Source organism: Columba livia, chromosome 2 (genome assembly GCF_036013475.1).
Source record: "Columba livia isolate bColLiv1 breed racing homer chromosome 2, bColLiv1.pat.W.v2, whole genome shotgun sequence".
In the NCBI taxonomy this organism is placed as follows: domain Eukaryota; kingdom Metazoa; phylum Chordata; class Aves; order Columbiformes; family Columbidae; genus Columba; species Columba livia.
The window spans coordinates 76,652,969-76,670,076 of NC_088603.1; the positions used below are offsets into that span (position 1 = coordinate 76,652,969).

The 17,108-nt window shown below is 33.8% G+C and overlaps 1 long non-coding RNA gene across 1 annotated transcript in view; it reads left to right on the top strand.

The window, feature by feature from the left end:
- LOC110357686 (uncharacterized) overlaps positions 1-16,006 on the top strand; it is a 79,018-nt gene extending 63,012 nt beyond the window's left edge. The window contains exons 3-5 of the long non-coding RNA XR_010470324.1: positions 4,881-4,929; positions 5,036-5,123; positions 8,681-16,006. This is a non-coding gene — a long non-coding RNA (uncharacterized LOC110357686). The remainder of the gene's footprint in view (positions 1-4,880; positions 4,930-5,035; positions 5,124-8,680) is intronic.
- The last annotated feature ends 1,102 nt before the right edge of the window (positions 16,007-17,108 follow it).

The window sequence follows — 17,108 nt, forward strand, 5'->3', positions numbered from 1 at the left end:
TGCTGAATGGGTGGCCAACCAATACTATCAACTGCATACCCAACAGCTATAGGATCAGTTGTAAATGAAAACTAAGTAAAACAATCTTATAGATATTTACCTTCAAATTTTTGTTACTATTTAAATATAAAATGCTACTGTTCCTAACCTCTGTTTGTATAAATCACACAAACTTATGTACGTGATAATGTCAAAATAAGGGTTTGATGGTGAATAATGCACATGAGAGATTATGGATATTTTAGACAACACTATTTTAGAAATATATATTAGATATATTCTTTCTGTTGTGCTATTTAAGATATAATTATAGATATCTGGTGCTCTGCATTTTCTCTTTTTAAATGTATTTCTTTTCTGTTATTTGAAATTTATGTCTAATTTCCCAGGTTTACAATGTCAGGTGAATTATCATTGCCAGTGTTTTACATCAAGTTGCTGATATTTATAACATATTTATTGAGTGTGTACATCTTCATTTTTTAAGAACAAAGAACCATCCAACATACAATTAAGACAGTTCAAGAAAATCTCACCTTATGCTAACATCAATTGTGTGAAATTCTAAGTTTAAATTGCTACATTAGTAATGCAAATGGTTTATACTGCTCTTAACAGAACATTTTGGCACATTAATTTCAGTTCAGTCACTTTATTTTGTCAGATGCAGTATGTATCTTGAACTTTGCCTAGCTTTTTAACATATCCTCATATTACAGCTCTTTCTTTCAATGTTTCTGTCATATGCATGCAGCCAAACTCCTACAATATACTTTGCATACTTATTCATACTCCTTTTTAATCACTCCTCTGTAAGGGGGGACTGGTGATCAAAATATTCAGAGGACAAGCTCTTGCAGAGGAGCTAAGTATCAATTAAAAAATGAGATTTTTCAGTTTCCTCTCTGGTTTAATATGTTGATGCAAACTTCCTGTAGAAGTTTGGGTTTTTTATTGGAAATATCTGAAATAATTCTGGGCCTGTCATTTTAAGACATACAGCTCCTTGGTATCTGCATAGAAATTTGGAAGTGCACATAATTTTTATCTGAGTATTATTGGATAAAATGCATAAAAACACTGGGATCAGGGACTAAAATCTAAGTCTTGCCCTCAAGGTGAGCATCTTCAGCAGTGAGTTACAAACTAAAATTATTTTATTCAAACCAAATAATTTTTTCTGTCTGCACCATGACAAAATTTCACCAGGCAGGGAAGAGAAGGGATCTCATCCCTGACTGTTCCAAAACCCAATCAAGTCTGGACTTAGTTCCTAGACAAGGACTGCAATAATGAAAACATTGTCTGTTTCTCCTCCTCGCTTTTAGAAGATGATGTGATGTTCCAGATCCCATGTGAATATGGGTTTAGTTCTGAAAGCCTGACTCAGGTTTCTGTTCAAGCTTAGCTGTTTGCCTGGTAGTCCTTGTAGACAGCAATGTGCCAATGTACAATGTGGAAGTACTAAATTTGTCTCAGAGAGCATAAAAGCTAAATAGTCGTCTTGAGATGGCTAGTTTGCAGGGAGAAACATGGTGCATTATTCTGAAGTGAGTCTTCCGTTCTGCATTGAAGAAGTATTTTTTTTTTACTTCTGCATTTACGAAGGTTTTATTTTTAAATATATTTTGAGAAAATTCACTCAGTGCTGAGTACTTATTGTAGTTCTAAGATATGTGATTGCTATTGCTATTGCTTTATAACAAAGAATTGAATTAAATCTGCTTTAAGCTCAAAAATAAACTAAAATTTGTCTTGAAGGCTTCAAATGCTGTATTTCAACAACTGTATCTAAAGGTTGTCCAGTCCTATAGCAATATCTATGCTACCCCCTCAGTGAGACCGAAAGGCTCCTGTAAATACCCAGGTTGGGATGCACTTGTGGAGCAGGTTAGTCCTCAGGCTGTTTCCAAAATAAGCATATGGACCCAGAAAAGGAATAATAAAAAGCATGAAGCTTAATCTGCAGGCCCTCCTAGGACTTTTAATTTACTGCCATATTGAAAGTAATTTTACTTAAGAAACTGAAAAAAGGAAACTTAAAAATGTGGGAATCTGACATGGTTTATTGACACCCTGCAATAAAAGGTGACACTGTTTTATTTTTCTTGAAAAGCTATGAGATACAGTAGAGATATTCCTCCAGATTTCACATACAGGTCCTTGTGAAATACACTTAATTATTATTGTAGACAATATAAGGCATATCATACTGATAAACAGAATGAAAATGCAGTATTTTCATACATAATCTTTCTTACAGATGTCTGACAGTCCTTTTCAAATAACCTGCAATATGAGAAAGCCCTCAGAAAAGAGCTGGTCAGTTACAGAATGACAGATTCACAGAATGGTTAGGAGTGCAGGACCCTACACTTGCCCTTGTTGGATTTGGCAACAGGCATTTTGTTGAGAGAAAGACAGATGCTCTGAAAAGTTCGAGGATGAAGGATATTAGTGTAGAAAAAACTATACAGTAAACTTCTTAATTATAATTGCACCTGTGTGTCCTGTTTCCTTGTTTACTCACAAGGTGTATAGGTGTTGGAAGTATAGCACTTTCATTCTTGCCTTCTTGTCTTGCCTTATATCCAGTGTTCACTGCCCACAATTTTTGGCCAGATTCTAGACATGCAATGAGAAATTTCATTTTCTTTACCTCAAAAGGTAGAGAGGTTAAACTAAGGAAACTTATCAGGTCTACTAATGCTGATGTAAGTTAGATGGCAGCAAGCTTCTGTAACTGTGAGATTAATGACTTCACAGGCACAGAGCAGTTTCATATAATTATTTGGTGACAAACATTAAGTTTCATGAAGTTAGACAATGCATTGCAGCTCACTTTGGCTCTTTTAGTATTAAAAAACAAGACTACAAAAGAACTAGCAGTTGAGCCTTTTTTGGCAGCATTAATATTGCTGGCATGGTGATTTCCAAAGAAGTCCATTTTATGGCTATTTTACTTTATGAGAACCCTTTATGAAATTCAGAGATCTTTGCTTATGTTAGCTATATGATGAGCTTGGTTTTACAGTGATAGCATTATGACTCAGTAAAAACAGTCTGTATTTGAATAATATAATGCTTTCCTGTCTCATAATAATATGAATTCTTCCCTTTAGTTTTTATATGACAGTGTATTCTAAACACTGTGGAAATTTTTTTTGAGTCCATAAATTTGAAATAAAGCATTAGTGCTCTAGATTAGAGGTTAGGTCTTGGCTCTGTAAAAATGCATAAAGTTAATCAAACATATTTTAAAATAGTAATAAAAAATTTTGGTTCCGTGGAGGTATTTGCATGTAAATGCTTGTAAGTTAAAGATAAAAATCAATTGAAACTTGATTTTGTTTTTACATTCTCTTTCACATACAAGTTTGTTAATTCTTGTTAAGTTTTCACCATATACATTTTCCTCCAGTCCTCTTTTACATAAATGCTCGTCAAAATAGTGGAGAGTAAAAAATCTGTTATGCAAAATGAATTTGCTGTTTTAACAGCTTGCTTATGTCTATAGAGAGAACTTTGTTATCTTTTTGAGCTTATTAGCCTTTGCTAAAATCTTAAAATTTTCTTTAACAAAATATTTTAAATAGCATTCATGGAGAAGTCAGGATAACTTTATAATCTGAAGTGGTAATTTGGATACAAACGTTAGTTCATCATGTTCATGATTAATTTCTTCAATGTAGCCTCTGTCAAGGATCTTTGTAGGAGTGTGAAACATTGCTTGCTTCTTTCATTCTTATTTCTTTTCCCCTGTCCCTTTTTAGCTCTCACTATAATCTGTGAATGTGTTTTATTTATTCGATTCTATGTCTGGCACAGTAAAACAAGCCTGTAAATGAAAAATACTATAGGAAACAATGTGTACTTCTGGAAAACTGATGAAATACGGTTAAATTTCTTTTTTAAATGTATATTTCAGAGTCGATCTACATTAAAGCTTTAGAGTATATTCCAGAAGTTATTTTGGTATGTTAGTTCATTTTGCTTTCTTTTTTCTCTATGGTTCTTTATATTTTAAAATATAATCTCTATAATACCATTTAGTATTTAAAGAATTGGTCTTGCAACTAAATTTCAACCGAGAGTGCTTCTTATTTTGCAAAACATTTATGCCTAGGCTTGAATATGAGAGGTCTGAATTTGTTTCTTACTTTAGTCCAGCTTCATTACATTCAGATTACTTCATATTTCTGCTGTGACTTTAAATTCTTCTGTGTAATGGTGTTCATTACTTGAAAACATTTATACAAATACCTTTTCCAGTAACACTGGTTTTAATTTCAGTAATGCTTTTGCCTCTAGATATGTGTGCCAGAAATCTTTATTTCAAGTTGTTTTATTGTCCCTGTGAAGGAAATAAAAGCATTTAGGAATCACTACAAGTAGCCAGATATTTGTTGTAACTGGGTGAACAACAGCAGGATTTCCATAACTTGTTCTCTTCCCAGAAGATTTAGATGAGCTTTTGGGGAATGAGCATTCTTTTAGCCAAATATAGGGCATAACTGATATAGGGCTAGTTCTGAGTTAGAAAACATAAAATTGAGGTTATATATTCATATGTATGACAATAATAACTAGATTCACAGAAGTTACTTCTTTTCCTGCTATGGAAATATATATTTAAGGTTTTGTGGGTTTTTTTTAGACATTTAAGTCTATTTCTATGGTTAGTAGGCACTGGAACATGGCTGCAGTCTTCCTGTTTCTATTTGGTGAGAGGTCTTTATATATTTTCCTCTTAAAAGTCTGAAAAAAAGGGATGCTCCGAATGAACCCAAATTAGATTGTCACAACTGTTCCTATTAGGAAATGTGAACTGGAAACAATGCCATGCAGACCTTGTTTCAATTAAACTTCATTTTTTTCAGAAGCAGCTCTGAAGGTGAGATGCAGAAGTCAAAATGGATGGCAATCCAGGTACTGATTAAGTCCTGTGAGTCTTACTGCTAGATACACTGGAGTATGAAGAACACTGTCAAAGTTCTGTAGAAAATTGTGATTTTCCTGTTGTTTTCTTGATTAGGAAGTGAATTCCTGTCTTCAGGGGTCATGAAAATTGAGTGAACCCTCCCACCAAACAAACCACAAAGTTAATAGATCTCTTGAAAAAGGTAACTTTATTGTACTATTTTACTTGGGAATGCATAATTGTTATATTTTAAAGTACTGTATAAGGTATAATCATGCTGCTTGTGAAATATATTCAGTTTAGTTAATGTAAAAGTCATTGTAATACATGAGTTGGTTGGATTCTGTGTCTTTGAAAGATAAGCAGAGCAACTTGGATACAGAAATTTGATATATCAAATACAGAGATAGATAATTAAACTCTTACAATTTGTTCTAAATTCTGTTTAGAATGGTTTCAAATTAGCTTTTTGTGGGAGAGCTCAATCATCAGAAATCATTGATAGTTTTCTAAAGCAACAAGAACTAAGAGATCAGTGCCTGCCTTCTCCCTTTCTTTTCCCATTGTAGATTTTGAACCCATGAACAGTTATAACCAAATTTCTCAAAGATGTAAAAGTCTTAGAATTAACTTCATTTAAATAAGAAAGTTGGAAGACAAATAGAAGGAGACACTTGTGTGACCACAAGAACAATGGCTGTCCTACTACTTGATGTCTCTTGATTAGGAAAGAAAATGTGGATACCATGCTAAAAACGAATGGAAAAGGTGGTGGAAGAAACATGGGAAACATGAGTGGGAGGGTCAAAGTCTCTGCAAAATGAGGAAGAGAATTATAGGTGTGTTTATAATTTTAGCATAATTTTAGTAGGTGCTATACATCCAAGACTTGCTGTACAGGCAATGCCAAGTAATTGTGCACATAGACAGTCAATTCAAAGAATCTCTTCCATGTAAAGTTTTGGAACATACATGGAAGAGGTAAGAAGTGGAGAAGTATATCCCACACAGGGAAGTAATATTTTGGACTGACTTCACGTTTCCTACTTCTACAGGTTGACAGAATATGAAGATGTATTGAAAAGTAGTTATAGGTAACTGAGATCTGCCTAATAGTACTGGAGAGATTGAGTTAGTGAATGTTTGATTTTTGATCTAAAATATTATTTTTGTAGTATTCTAAGGAAACTGTAATCTTCCTACTCATGGATACTAATATTGTGACATTTGCAAACTATATAAAATATCTTTTTGGCAGACAAGGGATAGTAGAGATTCTGTGAATGGATAGTTGCAGAAACTGCCCTAGAAGATAATAAATGGATCTAATTTTAAAGACACGCTGAGATGATCCTAAGTAAGGTACAAGCGTAGCCTACTTTTTCTCTCACATTCTACTTACAATGTTTTGTGCTAGCTAATCAACTGATATTAATCATTCAGGTACCATGGAATACATTCAAGCCCTAGGGGCAGTACTGTTACATTTATCTTATTGTGACAGAACTAGTGCAGAACTGCCTTAATACATCTGTATTCGTAAAGTGTGTATAATGTCACCTGGAGCTACTCCATGAACCTGTGGCAGACTAATCAATTCAGTGAGCTTGCTCCTAAACTAGTGGCTTTCCCTTTCCCTTGCCTTGCCGTGCCGTGCCTTGTCGTGCCTTGCCATGCCTTGCACATATTGCAGTGAATTATGAGTCAAGAGAGATATTCAGGCTGTCACTGACAGCTAAATCAAGCTTATGCATCTCCTATTTTTCTTGAAGTTCTAGACACTGCTTTGTACAGTGATAGAAAAGTCCTGGTGAAGAAGAAATTTCAGGGCCTAGTTCACAAGAAGGAAACTCAAGTAGAAAGAATTTAAAGGAGTTAACTTCTGTTGCAACAGGTTTATACTACCGTTTTTATTAGCTTCAGCGGAATTAATCCTGATATACAGTAATGTAAGGGTAAGCAAAATCACATCCTAAGCCTTTAGATATCATTTCAAAGAGGAGACTGATAAAGATGTACTCTGACACACAGCTTCAAGCAATTAAAGATTTGAAAACTAAAGTCTCAAATTGCTAAAAAGATTGCTTGTATTTAAAAGGGAAATTAAAAATAATTCTTGCTCAACTAATGTGTATCAAGCAGATGAAAATTCAAAGCTTTTTCGGCTGTTCTAATTAGATATATTGTTCATACTAAGATTAATGATTCAAAGAAATATTTAGAGGTTACTAATTTTAAACTACTGGATTTAAGTGAAAAACTGAAGGTTCTTTTGCATGTAATAATCTCATGGCTGTTCTTGGATCCACGCTGCAGAGAAAGGAGTGCTGTGGTTTAGTGAAGACCTGCAGTCAGTGAGTTGAAAGTGCATTAGACCAGGAAAAGCAGCCTCTAAAGAAATTGCACTGTTGACACAGAAGTCATAAACATATATATGAGTATTTGAATTTCTCTTATACATGTACATATAAAAACATATAGTAAAAATATATTATGCATACATACTTATCAAACAGAGTATAGCTGTTCATTACATGGTAATTAAAATAGCACCCTTAGCTAGCACATGATACTTTTCTACACATCATAATAAGAGTTGTCCCTGCCAGATTTCCATGGGGTAATGACTGTTATCTAATGCTTGATGCAGACACATTAATCATCCAAAAACTTCTCTAAACTCTTTGGATGGACCTTGGACTATGTCAAAGTGACCTAATCATGTCTGCCACCTTCTATGCTGTCATTCCAATTCAGCTGGTTTCTTTGTGCTTAAACATTTTCTGTAAACTTTTGTCCTACCCAGATTTGTAGAGCAAAAAAAAAAATAGTCAAAACGATGCAGAACTTACATCAAGTTCATGACTCATTTTAAGATTCTTCTTGGGAATCAAGCTTCTCCTTCAAATGAGTCACATTCTGACTGTTACACACATCTCAATTACTAGATATTTGTGTATTGTAGTACATCTTATGGTAAACTACTAGGTCAGGTCCTGAGTTCATCTGAGCAATCTTAATATGACTAGTTTCAGATACAAACTTGCTGCTACCAAAGATTCCTTCCAACAGAAGCAAAGCATGTGTTTCTCTTGCTTACTTTGCAATTGCCCTATATTGACTCTCTGATATTTTTCTGATCCAATTAGAAAAAAAGTTTTCTGATGGGCTCCTGAGTTTAATTTACTCACCTTTTTGTCAATTCCTCAACAGTCAGTTTAAGAATTGGAGGAGGTGGCAAAATGTTGCAGAATTTCGGGAGAGGCACAGGGAATGCTGTGAAGAATAAAACCAATGGATACAGTGTTAAAAAGCTACTAAACAGACTCATCTGTATTGTTTAGCCATGTCCCTGTTTGCTAGGCAGTGATTTCACTACCCTATATAACTAAACATTTGTGGTATGGTTCAGGCTTCTTGTTTGTTCTACCTATGAGTTTGAAAGGATCTCATAAATGTACCTCTGACTTCATCAGACAAAAGGAATCCACCCACCAACTAATTCAGTACTTTGCCTTTCTGTCTTGATAACATGTGAAGATACTATAATTGACATCTTTCCTAAGTTCATTATCACTGTCATTCTCCTGAAAGGTTAATGTCTCCACAAACTCATTTGGACTCATTTAGTACAAAAAAGGCATTTTCACCTCCAGCTGTGCAATGATATTTTACCATAATGTACTTCAAATTATGGGGTCTATGTTTAAAAAGCAAAACAACAACCACAATTCAAAATTCATCTACACTGTTTTCCAGAGTTCTCATTTCCATTGTGTCTGGCCATCTCATCCAGAGGGAGAATAAAAGCAGGAGCGTTGAGGAAGAAGGTGCAGTGAAGAAGAAAGAGGAAGAGAAGTCTGTCCTATTAAAAATCCTAACCAAATATACTCATAGTGTTGCAGGTATTTGGTAATCCTGGGTAATAATAGTGTTTAAATAAAAACTGTGGTAAAGTATTTTAGACAACACTATGCATGTAGATCTGGAGCTGTGTGCTCTAAATGATGAACCTGAAGAGCAAAGACACTCTTGGTCCAGTTATTGATTTGTAGCTCTCTGCATTCAAACAGATATGACAAAGAATGTATCAAGTAGTTGTGTTCATCACCCATCATGTACAACTGCCTGATGCAGTTGTTTAGTGCAAAAATCAATTACATTTTCTAGCTTCTATTTATCTAATTGTGCTGTTAACAGACAGTGAAATAAATCCAAATTGTGATTTTTAGACAGAGATGACTGCATACGGAGACAAAGCAGTAAAGGTAGCTAATAAAAGTTTAGGTAGTCTCAGCAGCCAGTGAAGTATTAATGCTCATCATTCACACAGCTTTGGTTTGGTACATTACTGACAAGTTTAAAAGAGTTATTAATGCTTTATTTAATACTTCCCAGAGACATTTACAAGGTTGTTAGGTTGGCATTTGGTCAATTTTGACTCACACCTGGAACCTGAACAGGTTGAAGACAACCAAGTTGGACTTGGTCAGTTTAATTACTGAGTTATCTAGATTTCATACTTGTATAAGGTGTGTTTGTATCAAGAGTGATCAGTGACTCTTTATTCAGTAAAAATACAAGACTACTTTCCCTTGTAAAAAACCCTGAAGTTTTGTTTAAATGTAATACAAAGCCTTCCAATTATCTATTCCAAATATTGGCAACTGGCAATACTGCAGCATATATTTGGTTTGATATGGTTTGCACTAAAAAATAAATTGTCTACAGTGAGTATGTTAGGACATATATTTTGTGCACAAATAAGAATGAACTGATCTTCTAATTCCTGGCTGGAAATGCTGTTCCATCCCCCCACCTCATCACCCCCCTGAAAAATAGCAACAAGAGTCTTTGAACCCCACCTACTGACAGATGTACATGTTTGGCCTCAGGTCACCAATGTTTCTTGTCCATCTGTTTGGGTGGCACTGTGTTTAATCACAAGCTACACAAAACCCTCCACAAAAGTATCATGGTTTGGCAAAAATAAGTTTGGAAAAACATTTTGTATTAGCATTTCATATTTTCCTCTATGCTAGCAATGTCTGTAAGTAGGTTCCTCCTGCATTTGATCACAGCTGTTCAGACCTTAGCCAAACTCTATTAAATGATCAAGAGAAAAGGAAAATAGTTCATAGACAGTCGAGCCTTGTGCAACAGCATGGATAACAGTGGGTGTTTGAGAAAGTCACAATTCAGGTTTTGACTTTAATATAGAACTCCTCCCTTAGAAGTTGATGCCATTCACTTCACAGTGCAAACCCTCACACATTGCCAGGAAAAGAAAAAAAAAAGAAGAACTGTAAAAAATGTGTGAGATAACTAATTAGCATAAAAGTAAGGAGCAGTTCTTAGGCTATAGCATCTGCAGAAATAAGGTGTGATACATCATTTCAAAAGGGTTAAAGGAAATAAGGATCTGTGCTTTTCAAAGATAACTGGCTATTTTTCCTCTACCACTAGGAATTTTGCCAACAAAGGATATTTAAAGAAAAAAAAAATACTCAAGTGTTTATCTGAAAAAACATGCCAAGATTTCATTCTTTCATGTTAAAATCCTAAATAACTTCATCCTTCAAAATTTGCATGAAGGAAAGCTAACTGAGTTCCACTGCTCTATATGTTATGATGGTAGAAGCTGAATTGGCTAAATCAGGTGTTCTATTGCCATGTTTTAGAAAGCATTTTATGAAAGATGAGTTGCTATACAAAATCAAATTTTATCTCAGCCTGAAAAATATTTGTTCCATAGCCTCCTGCAACAGTTAATCTAGCTTCCTTGGAGAAATTATATGGCCTTCCTTTAAGACTATTACTGCCACAATAAAGAATATCTCATATTTAATTAGAAAAGTGATAAGGCTTTAGGAAGGCTTTGAACACCATTGAATTTTCATATCTTAGTGTTGAAAAAACAATACAGGTCCTTTGTACAGTAAGAGAACCTATCCCAATGGTTTTGCATGGAAAGAATTAATAATCATAGCTTCAGGCTTCAGGAATTAACTAAGAATGTTTCTCAGAGTCCTGAACAGGATGCCATTACCAGCTGAAAAAGAGTTAAAACCATTCTGAGACTTCAACACAGGAGAGATGCTAAAGAGAGTTGGAGTTTTTGCTATGCTTACAGTCTCTGTAAGATGTATTGAGAGGTTCTTAACAGAATTTGACTGAGAGATGTGGTATGGGAGTGGGACATGAGGCCTTTTGTTTTGAAGAATATTACTTAAATAACTCCCAATTTTTTTCTTTTTTTTTTAAAGAGCATACTTGTAGATACCTCATTAATATGGAAAATCAATTAACAAACATTTTAATCTTGTTCTTTTTCCAGTTCTTCCTAGTATTTTATGAATTGGATTGATAATGCTATTATAGGACATCTAGTACTTAAGTATATTTTAAATAAAACACTTAAAATAGTACAGTTGAAACAGCAATTATTCTAGCAATCTAATATTTCATGTGAAATTCATTAATGCTTTCATTACGTGATTGAGCCCAAAACATTGAAGTAAGAACAATTTGGCAGCATTTTTGCATGATATGCCTCTGCTTAAAATGTCAGTCCAGTTGAAATTGAAAAAAAATCTTTGGGGTGGTAAGGAGGCTGAAAGACTCACAAATGAAAACAGGAGGTTTTGGAGCCCATTAAAAAAAAGTCTCTTGATTTCCTAATAAAACATTAGATGATGTTGTGACTTCTTTTCTTTGCTTAGTTTAATAAATCAGCACATTAAATATACTGAAAAAAACCTAGAAATGTTTCACCATGTCCTGTTTGTTATCCTAAAGTAATAAGTCACCAATAAAAAATATGCTAAGGGTGCTTGGATAAGCTCATATAAACATTTTTTTTTTCTTGATGTAACTCATTCTTTTCCCACTTGAAATGGTGCTGATGTAAAATGTTATGATTGAGAAGTTGCTCACTTGGGAATGAGAATTAACTTTCAGTGTTTAATTTTGTATTTCTGAAATTATTTTTTCTAGAGAAGAGATTTCAGGTGATCTAATGCAAAGTTCCTGAGCCATTTTCTATGGTTTAGTCATATAATAGTATGTATGTCTTGTGTAGTCACAAAAACATATGACATATTTCGTGAGCTATTCCATCTTTGTGAAGTTCATACCTTTAATGTTACGCTGAAAGGTGAACTAGATAAGAGGGGTGATCAGAGCTCTTTTTATCAGAAGGCTGATATACTCATATTGTGGAAATATTATTACATATACTACTACTTCTGAAATAATTTGTTAAATTTCTTAGATTCCTGTATGCTTTTAAAATGTGTTTTGCTAGAATGGAGGGAGATCAGTTTAATACAAGTTCTTGGCAATAACATAATACCTAACATTTAAGCAACTTCCTTTGTCATGTTATAAAAATACTACTGTTGCTTGCTGAATATTTGGTTTTCTGTTTAAGTATACTCGAGAAAATGAAACTGAAATATGTTGAAATTTGCATGTTCACAAAACAGATGATATCTTACACAATAAGAAATATAGGACTTCTCACTGAAAAGCAGAAATATATAGAATGTATAGTAGACAGTTATATCTTGAACTTCTCCTTAGTGGTCTAGATGATATTTTTGAAATGCATACATTTTAGGAAGAGCACTAACAAAGAATGTCACAAAATGGACCATGTTTGCCTAATTCTTGCTGTCCTTAATAAGTCTTCTGGTTAAGATAACAGCAATGTATAACCAAATATATTAAAAACAATCAATAAATATGGTGTGGTATTAACATATGCATCTAATTCTCAAAGAAATTATGAAATACTAGCAGTGACATTTTCCCTAAAATGTAGTAAAGCCAGGCAGAGTTATGGGTCATTTTCAGCCATAGTAATGCTGGGCAGAGATATGGGTAATCTTTGATCTTAGACAGTTTTCTGAAAGCAATAAGTAAAAGCCCACTATATGGCTTTTGATTGTTTTTATTAATCAGGGCAGGGTCACAGACTTAGGAGCTCTATTACCTTTTCCCTAATCCTGTTTTTCTTCCTGTCCATCTGGGGTAGATGTCATTAAACCAAATAAATGGTGCTTCTGTTTGGAATTACACCAGGATATAGTAGTAGAATCCACAAAAACTTATTTTCAAACTCAGTCCCCCTCATGCCAAGAACACAGATTAGCTTATGACCATCTCATCTGAAGAAAACTGTTAAAAAAATCCACAGTCCACTGTTTGTCTCTTTATAGCTCCGTGGCTATTTTTTTTTTTTGTATTAAAGAACAAATGAGGGAATGGTAGACTTTCAGAATGAATAAACAAGATAATTTTTACCTTGTACATATTATTTCTCAGAAACAAAATATTTTAAGAGAAGGTTTTATTTATTTATAAAGTTTTATCTTTGAATGTTCTTTCTACTTCCTTGACTGTGCATGACACAGCCTACTATAGTTATGAAAGGGATCAAAAACTCAGAAATCATCAAGTAGATAGTCTTGATTAACTCAAATTGGATGCTACTGAAATTATATGAAAGTTGTCTCATTATGTATAAAACTCCTCTACCAGATTTAGGGCTCTAGTTTCTAGTTAACATCATCAGTGGAATATCAAGGCACCAAGAGGGAATAGGGCCAAAACCCATTCAATTAGGTTGTGAATGACTCTTTTGTGCTTATCAGAATTTAAGTGAACCTCTCAACTCTTTGACATAAATCCACTGTTAACATGGAAGAAACACAGCCAAATCAATTATAGAAGGAAACGTCTGCCATCTTTGCAAGTAATAGAATAATATTTTAGTGTTATATTATTTTAATACTTTGTCCTGTAATAATACCACACAAAAATAAGTGAGATTCATTGTTCAACTTGCACTATTTTACAAATAAGAATGCATTATATTTAAACTCCCGTTGGAGCACAAATTGATGTTTATTCATTCCATGGCATTTATGTCCTAGTAAAAAAACTAGAGTGCTTCCCTCTCCTGTCTGACATTTTCCTTTTAAACATTAATTGTTTTCACTTTAATATCTTATATAAAATAATTGTTTGTACATTAAATGGCTTAGAAATTTATAAATAGCTGACAGGGACCAGGGGGTGTTATTTTCAGTAAGCTTACACAGACTGTAACTGCACATAAATGTTGATTACTATTTCTTTTACTTATATTAATTAAAATAATGGATGTAATCATAGAAATACTTTGTTTTCATTAAAATGGACAGATGATGAATAATTAACCAGGTTTATACCTTTGAAACTACACAGATTTTAACTCTGAAAGCAGATACTTTGAGGACTGTTTGCTTGCTGTACTAGCTAAAATACACCCTTTCAGTTTGCAAGCATATTTTATATCTGCAAGAATATTCTGTCCTAAATCAAATGCAGAAGGCTACAGCACTTTGTGTGAGTAATTTCACGTTAGATTTTTGATGTTACTCTGACAGTTCTTAAGAGTAGATGGAGGGCCTGTGTTATTAGTCAGGACATGTTTGTGAATAAAATTAAAAAAATAAGCCATAGTCTTGTTTGGGTGTTTCAGAAAGGAATAAATCCATTTGATCTGTTCTTCTCAGAGGAGGCTATCAGGCACCATTTTTTTTCTGTTGTTCTTCTGGAGCTCACCACTATAGAAGATGAGTGTTTCCCAATTAATTTAGTCAGAAAAATCCTCATGGCCTAAAAGGTTTATTTAGCTCTATTTTACAAGTAAGAATCTAAGAAAAAACTTCTAAAGTTAGAAAATACTTTCTAGCAGATCTGTGTAGCTCTGAATTCTTGGTCTGAAGGACTGATGGGTTTTGTTTCGTTTGGTTTGGTTTTGTGGGTTTTTTTTGTGTTTTGTTTGTTTGTTTGTTTGTTTGTTTGATTTTAAGACTGCATAGTAGAAGTAGAAGTTGAAAACTGTTTCCCTGGGAAGAGAACAGTTTTTGTTGGAATATTTTTACTGTAAAATGCCAATCTCTTCAAATGAGGCAAATCTCTAAACAGAACAGTCATTATACGGTAGCCTCAAACCATTCCCAAATCAAGTCTACCCAGTATGTAACTGAGGAAAATAAGAACTAAGATAGTGGAGAATGTAGGAGTTACTATGGTACTTAGACTTGTGGAAATCTGCAATATGGAAGAAGGTTTCATTCTCTCTCTCTCTTTCAACAGTGCACTAGTATGGAAGAAGACCAGGCTGAGCCTTTAGCTAAAAAGGACTGATTTTTTAAATGAACTGTTTTTCAGATGATATAATTAAAGGTCAGAAGACAACCTTCATGCTTCTTTATTTTTCTGTCTTCTAGCCTTGTTTATACCGAGGCTGTTCAGGTCACTGTTTTGAGATGATGATGCAGGAAGGTTTATGTATCTTTGGCATAATTTTGCATAGTGGTTGTCTAAAGTTTCTGTGCTGGGAGTATCATCTAGAAAGGTTACTGTGACATTTCCAAAATTGCCTCTTGTTAATATGAATGAAACGTTATTCTCCCATGTCATGCATATATATATTGTGTACATGTATGTGTATATTTATCCAGAACACACATGCATAAATGTGTGTATATATGGAATATTGATGTTAGAAATAATATTTTCTTTATGTTCCATTCTGCCTTGAATGCTTCAATAAGGAGTAGCAATCAAAACAATACTTCTCAAACATCAAAAATTCGGAGGAAAGAGAAATGATGGACAACATAGTTTTCATTATCCTCTGAGTTATGAACAAGTTTCACCAACTTCTCTTACTAAATAAAGTCTTGCTTATGGCGGCTAAACTAACTATAATATCCTTTGCTGTGACTGGTGGACTTTCATATAGAATGAAATATTTTAAATGACAATTTAAATATAGTTACATATAACCTAATGATTTTTAGCTATTATGCCAGCAATGTCTTGAAAATAGAGCCACTAAATTTTCTTCAAACAAATTCTTATTTTGAGTCTGCTTATATTAAAGTGGAACTGTATTGAAGGCAACATGACTTTGGGTGGGTAAAGGTAAAATAAAACTTTTCTATTGATACCATCTGTCATTTTCCTGGTCTGCTTCTCCTCTGAATACTGTTAAAGCATTTTCTGGACAATTATTCCATGATGATTCAGCAGGAGCTGCAGATATAAAGAAAGAATGTCGAGGATTGCTGATCCATTTGTATTCAGAATTGTAAGGTGGGATTTGTTTTGGGGAGAAGAGGGAATGTCATAAAAATGAGAACGTAAGAATCATTGTACCAGAAATCTAAAGGTCTATAGAGCCTGTCTTTGATAGTGGTAAGCTGTGGATGTCTGGGAAGAGTGAAACTATAAAGTAAGCCTGTAGTGATATCTCCACATAGAGGTTACTTCTATGATTGCTGGCAGTGTAAAATTCCAGGGTTTCTTGAATTATCATAACTTGCATTAGGGAGTTTTTGAAACATTTCCTTCAACAGTTTTGTAATTCACTAAAGCAATTAGCATCTACAAAATCTTGCACCAAGGATCTCCACAAAATAACCTCTTTTTCTTTTTGAATCTGATAACTTTTATCAGAAGATTCCTGTTTATTTTATTTTATTTTATTTTTTTTAAAGCACCATCAATAGTAGATTCTCTATATCATTCATGTTTTCAGAGACATCTGTCTTGTCTCCTATTAGCTGAAGAATCCTAACCTGCTTCATTGTTCCTCACAAAGAAACTGTGTTATGCCTCCCCCCCCCCCCCCATTTATCCTCTGTTTCATCTTTTCTAGGTTTAGAATACCTTGTCTGGGGGAGAATATGATAAGGACTGCAATAAAACCTTCAACATAAGGACATGCCAGATAAAAGCATAACAATTTTTCACTTCACATTAATATATAGTGACTTTATCATCTAATTTATTGTTTAGTCATTTACAGTTGCAATGTGTCTGTTCGTTTTTTACGACTGGCACTTTTATTTACTGGTCTCAAACTCAACTACAGCCACAAATATGCTCTCTTACCTCGTTATTCATCTCCTTTTCCAGATCAAAAGATCAGATAATGAAGAATTCCACTTTTAATCTTCCTCTAATAAGATTACTGAATATCTACTCCTATCACTGATTTTCTGTCTTGTACCCAGGTGAGGGTTTTCATTTTATGCTATGGCAGATTAATTTCTTTAAAAGTTTTGATAAGAGTCATTCTCAAACAACTTTTGGATATCTAAGCAGACTCTGAAATCTGGAGTTC